Source organism: Myotis brandtii, unplaced genomic scaffold (assembly GCF_000412655.1).
Source record: "Myotis brandtii unplaced genomic scaffold, ASM41265v1 scaffold1145, whole genome shotgun sequence".
NCBI classification, from domain to species: Eukaryota; Metazoa; Chordata; class Mammalia; order Chiroptera; family Vespertilionidae; genus Myotis; species Myotis brandtii.
The window spans coordinates 283,718-290,233 of NW_005353947.1; the positions used below are offsets into that span (position 1 = coordinate 283,718).

The 6,516-nt window shown below is 35.3% G+C and overlaps 1 pseudogene; it reads left to right on the top strand.

The window, feature by feature from the left end:
* Positions 1-404: 404 nt before the first annotated feature.
* LOC102262842 lies at positions 405-5,940 on the top strand (annotated as a pseudogene).
* The last annotated feature ends 576 nt before the right edge of the window (positions 5,941-6,516 follow it).

Here is a 6,516-nt window from a genome sequence, read left to right on the forward strand (position 1 = left end):
CATGTATCCATGCTTTTGTTCTAATTTTGTTCATTAGTTTATTTTGTTCATTAGTTTCCATATATAAGTGAGATCATATGGTATTTCTTTCTCTGACTGGCTTATTTCATATAACATAATCTCCAGGTCCATCCATGCTGTTACAAAAGGTACAATTTTCTTCATTTTGATGGCCACATAATATTCCATTGTGTAAAGGTACCATGGCTTTTTTGTTGTTGTTATCAACACACTTGCTTTTATTATTCTTAAAAAACAGCATGTGTTAAACTTTATACATCAGACATTGTTTCATGTGCTTTACAAAGTTTATTTCATTCAATCTTCACAATAACCCTTAGATGAAGTTATGTTTGTCATCTCATTTTTAAATTAAGACATGAAAACACAGGCAGGTTAAAAACATGTCCAAGTTTGCACTTGATAAAGCTGTCACTTCAACCCCAGGCAGTTTGACTTTTGAACCCATCCTTATAACCGCTCTGCTACATCGCTACCATTATGGAGTGGATTTTCCTTATGCAGTATGGGCATTAGTTAACCAGTAACAACTAAATAACATTAGTTAACCAACTGGCATTCGTTAACCAATAATAATAACCAAATAACATTACCTAGCGAATTTCTGTATGTAAATGTCTTGGCATCTTAATAACAGTTGAAGTCACGCTGTGTCTTGGTGGATGGAAAACACACACCCTCACATTTCAATGCTGTGCTATTTACATCGCTTTTGTTTTTATTGCAACTTTCTATTTCACTCTTCAATTTCAGACATAAGTCTGTCATTGTATTCCCTCCTCTAAAACCTGAAAACAAACTTCTATAACTCTCTCTTGATGTTCTGAGTGTTCTGCTTTGTAATATTATTGCTATGTTTATATACATCAGGTTTCCTAAATTTATACTAAGATCTTGGAAGACAAGACCACGTGTTCTACATTCTTGTAGCTGCAGAGCATATACGACAGGGCTTCAGCTAATCAATAAATAATCAGTGAAAATGACACGGTTATTAATCCTCTTCACATTTTCTGCTTTAAAGGTGATATGGTTTAAGAAATCTGGAAGGAAACCAAGGTTACTAGAATGTGGGAACCACAGCATTTTTTTATCTACTCGTTCTATGAGGCCAGCATTATCCTAATTCCAAAACCAGATAAAGACACTACAAAAAAATGAAAATTATAGGCCAATAAACTTGATGAAAATAGATGTAAAAATTCTCAAAAAAATATTAGCAAATCAGATCCAGAAATACATTAAAAAAATCATACACCATAACCAAAAGGAATTTATTCCAGGGATGCAAGGCTGGTACAATATTCACAAATCAATAAATGTGATACATCACATATACACAATGAAGGATACAAATCACGGAAAAAGTGTTTGATAAAATCCAACACCCATTTCTGATAAAAACTCTCAGCAAAGTGAGAATAGAGGGATCACACTACAGCATAATAAAATCCATATATGATAAACACACAGCCAATATCATATTCAGTGGGCAAAAACTAAAAGCACTTCCCTTAAGAACAGGAACAAAACAGGGATGTCCACTTTTACCACTCTTATTCAACATACTACTGAAAGTCCTAGTCACAGTGGTCAGACAAGAAGAAATAAAAAGCATTCAAATTGGGAAGGAGGAACTAAAACTGTCATAATTTGCAGATGACATGATATTGTACATAGAAAACCCTAGACTCCATGAAAAAGCTAATAGATCTATGTTCCCATATTTTGGAGGGGCAGTATTGGAATATATACAGCAATGGTGCTCCAAGCATGGTCCATAGACACCTAGGGTTCTCCATGAAACTTTCAGGGGGTCTGTGAGGTAAATACTTCTTTTCACTGTGTTGACATTTGTACAGATGGTGTAAAATCAATGGTGGGCAAACTGCTGTTGCCTCAGCACAAATCAAGGAAATTGTATAAGTGATCATTGTATATTTCACTGCCATGCACTCTAATCAGTTAAAACAAATAACTAGTTTCATTTTAAAAAATTCTTTATTAAACAGTAAAGATTATCAATTTAATTCATTATTCATCCTGGAATACATGTGTTTTTAATATGCTATGTGACATAATGGCAAGTACACATAAAGCACTTCTGAAAGCACATATGAAGTCAGATTATAGTTTTGAGGACGAAGATTTGTGCCATTTTTGAATAATTTATGTAGTCCCATTTGCTTTTGTTTCCCTTGCCTGAGGTGACAGATTAAAAAACATATTACTATAGTTAAACCCAAGTAGACCTCATTACTAGGTGTACCAGTTAATAATGGAGATTTTGTAATCAAAGAAAACATGATAATTTCAAGAGAAACATCAGAATTTTTTTATTCAAAGTAATGTCCATCGCTAGATACACATTTCCCACATCTTTCATGTAATTTGTGGATACTGTTCCAATAGAACTTTTCTTTTTTTGAGGCAAACCATTCAGAGACCCAATTTTCCACTTCTTCATATATTTTAAAGTGCTGCATAGAAAGTGCGTGTGCCATCAATCAGAACAAGTGGTAATTTGAAGGAGCAAGGTGTGGTGAATACAGCAGGTGGGTTAATACTTCCCAGGAAAGATCTTTTTAATGTTTCTTTAACTGGTTTTGAAGTGTGTGATGGTGCGTTATCATGAAGCAAAATTACTTTGCTGTGTCTTCTGGCCCATTCTGGTCATTTTACGATCAAAGGGTGGTTCAAATTGACCTGGACGTTCTTTGTCTTTCACATCGAAATCATCACTTTTTTTGTTGTTGTTTCTTTCTTTTCTTTTTTTTTTTTTTTTGAAATCATCACTTTTAAAGCATTTAAACCAGCATTCACAAGTATCTTGAGATGGAGCATGTTCACCATAAGCTTCCCAAAGTATATAACTTTCAGCAGCACTTTTCTTCAAAATAAAATGAATTAAAACTTCCCACAAAATGCTCTTTTTTTGGCACCAAATTCAAAAATTTTAAGCGTAAAAATATCTATGATGTTAACAGCTTCAGAAAATTTGACATATGAAGTTTTGAAGCTTGTTGTCAATAGAACAAAATAGCATACATATCAAATCACATATATATCAATATATGTGTAACTCCATTAATTGAAAAAATCCGCATTACTAACCAGTACACCTTGTACATGTCACCCTATGAATGTTGACAATGGAAGGGACTTCCTTGCCTGTAGTATATCAGTTCTGGACTGAAAAGCTGGGGAAGGAATATAATTCTCTTTTTTGCATAAATCAGAAAATAACTAGTGTGTGGAGTTCCTTCTTGACCTCAGCGGATAAACTGAGCTGATAGTGTTAATTCAGATTCAGGAAATTATCTGAATCCTGCTTTGTGTAGATTTGCAATCTACATGCAATATTGACTAAAAAAAATAGCTTTTCAGTTTCACATGTATACATAGGCTTTCCCCACTCTTTTCAGCATCCATTAGTTAGTTATTGAACTTTGTAAACCTGCATTGAAACATTGCAATACTGTTTTGTTGTATCAATTTTATAAACTTACAGTGCAATAGGTATTATTTTTCAAAGACAAACCAAAGGTTAATTTCTCAAGGTTCTTGCTGACTGCTTTAGCAGCCTTTGGAGGATCTTTTATATACCTTTGTAATAGATGAAAAATAAAACATTGCAAACCTTTTTATTTATGTTTAAGCCATGTACCAAGTTTTTGGTCCAAATCATGTAAAATAAGTTAAACTTAAATTGCATTCTATTAACCAATATGAGTGTATTTCTGTAAGCACAGTTATGTTGAAATAAAGTTTTAAAAAGAAAAACATATTACTTAGAGTGGTAACAGAAATTTTACTGCCTATGTTTTCTTCTAAAAGTTTTATGGTTTCAGGTCTTACATTTAAGTGTTTAAACCATTTTGAGTTTATTTTTATATATAGTGTAACAGTGATCCTATTTCATTTTTAGCATGTGTCTGTCCAGTTTTCCCAACACAATTTAATTAAATAGACTGCTTTAACCCATTGTATATTCTTGCCTTCTTTGTCATAGATTAATTATGTAGTCATTAGTTTATTTCTAGATTCTGTAATCTATTCCATTGACATATGTTCCTATTTTTTATGTCATTACTCTGCAGTTTTGATTACTATACCCTGATAGTATAATTTGATATCAGTGTCATACCTCCAACTTGGGGGTGGGGGTGGTTGTTGTTGTTAAGATTGCTTTGGCAATTTGGGTTCTTTTGTAATCCCGTATACATTTTAGAATTATGTTTCTGTGAAATATTCAGATTATTCTGTTCAAAATACCATTGGTATTTTGATAGAGATTTCATTGAATCTGGAAATTGCTTTGGGCAATGTGAACATTGTAACAATGTTAATTTTTCCCATCCATGAGCACAGTGTATCCTTCTATTTATGTGTACCTTCTTCAATGTCTTATAGTTTTCTGAATTTAAGTCTTTTACCTCCTTGGATAATTTATTCCTAGGTATTTTATTATTTTGATGCAATTGGAAATGGGATTTTCTTAATTTTGCTTTCTGATAGTTTGTTATCCTACATAATAAAATGGTAATATGCAAATTGACCCTAATGGCAGAATGACCAGGAAGGACTGGTCACTATGACATGCACTGACCACCAGGGGGCACATGCTCAATGAAGAAGCTGCCCCCTGCTGGTCACTGCACTCCCACAGTGGGAGCTCTGGTCAGCCACAAGCTGGGCTGATGGCTACAAGCGCAGCGGCGGTGGCAGGAGCCTCTCCTGCCTCCTCCGGCCTCCTCGGCAGCACTAAGGATGTCCGATTGATGTCTTAGGCCCACTACCCATGGGGAGTGGGCCTAAGCCAGCAGGTGGACACCCCCTGAGGGCTCCCAGGCTGCCAGAGTGTGCAGGCCGGGCTGAGGGACTCCACCCTGCATGCACAAATTTGTGTGCACTGGGCCTCAAGTTGGTGTATAAAAATGCAACTGATAGCTGAATATTAATTTTGTAGTGTGTTACTTTAATGAATTCATTTATTTGTCTAATTGTTTCTTGGTGGATTATTTAGGGTTCTCCATGTATACTATCATGTCACCTGCAAATAATGAGTTTTACTTCTTTCTTTCCAATTTGGATGCATTTTATTTCTTTTTCTTTTTTCTTATCTGATTGCTGTGGCTAGAACTTCCAATAGTATGTTAAATAAAAGTAGTGAAAGGGGACATCCTTGTCTTGTTTCTGATCTTAAAGAAAAAGCTTTCAGTTTGAGCAACCCTTCTCTACCAACACCAGTGGCCATGCCTTGCTAAGTGAGGTAATACCACTCATGCAATATATTATTTATGGAATTGTGTTCTTTTTCTTTTTGTATGTTATCACTCTGTTGGGAGAACTCTTTTCTGCACAAGGGCAGAGAAAGAACTATACAGAGAGTTTTAAACAACTGTCTGTGGCCATTGCATCCCTGGAATGTTGTTCTTCCTTATCTATGTTGTGGGAATGGCCTGGCTAAGAGTGCTTGGTTTCTCTGGGGTGCCGTGTTTAAGTTCTATAGAATATAGTCAATTTGTTAAGTTATCAAAGTCATCCAGACCAACAGGACAGTCAGTGTGGAGCAGATCAGCATTGCAGTATATCATTCCTTTAAGTGCTTTCCCAGGAAAAATATGTGGTTGTGTCCTAGAACATCTGCTATACAAATCGGTTCTACATGACCTATCACCTTTTTGTTGTGGCATGTGTGGGAGCTGGTGCCACTGTCATCTCCCTGGTCTACTTCCTCATGAGACTGTCTTCTAACAGGGCTTTCTTAAAGGATGAAAGGAAATTGCAGGTTTACTAGGATATCAAAGCAAAGGAAGAACAGGAACTGCAAGATATCCAGTCGTAGTAAAAAAACAACTCAATTTTTACACACAAATGTTTGCCAGAGAGCTTCAGCCAACAAATTTACAGCTCTGACAGACAGCTGCCCTGCAGTACTGATGTGTATCCCACCAAACAAACTAATGTGGAAGTACAAACACTTCATTGTCTCAAGCTGCTGGGAGGTAAATCTTTTTCTTTAGCACAGACATTGAAAGTTTCATGTAAGCCATTTTAAAAGGCAACACTTTGAAATAATGATTATTCATCCTTTTGAAATTTGTGGCATGTTGGCATTTATTGCTAGAACAGTGTTACCAACACAGGCAATGGGAATATGGCATATTCCTTGATAGGAATCTGTGATGTACCAGCGTCATGGAATGTGACCATAAATTCACGTATGCCATCTATCCTCAAATAAATGTATTTAAACAGAGAATAAAATGAAATTGGTGTGAAGTTCCATTTCTGACAGCTGACATTTATTAAACTGTGGTTCATCAAAGATAATCTGATACTTACAATTAACCTTTTTAAAAAATTAGCTGAGTGTCCCCCCCTACTTTTCTGATCCAACCAGAAATCTTTTTTTTTCAATAATGCTAAAATGAGCCACTATAATCTTGCTACACATACCATTGAAGAAGCTGGATTCTGACTCATTGACAA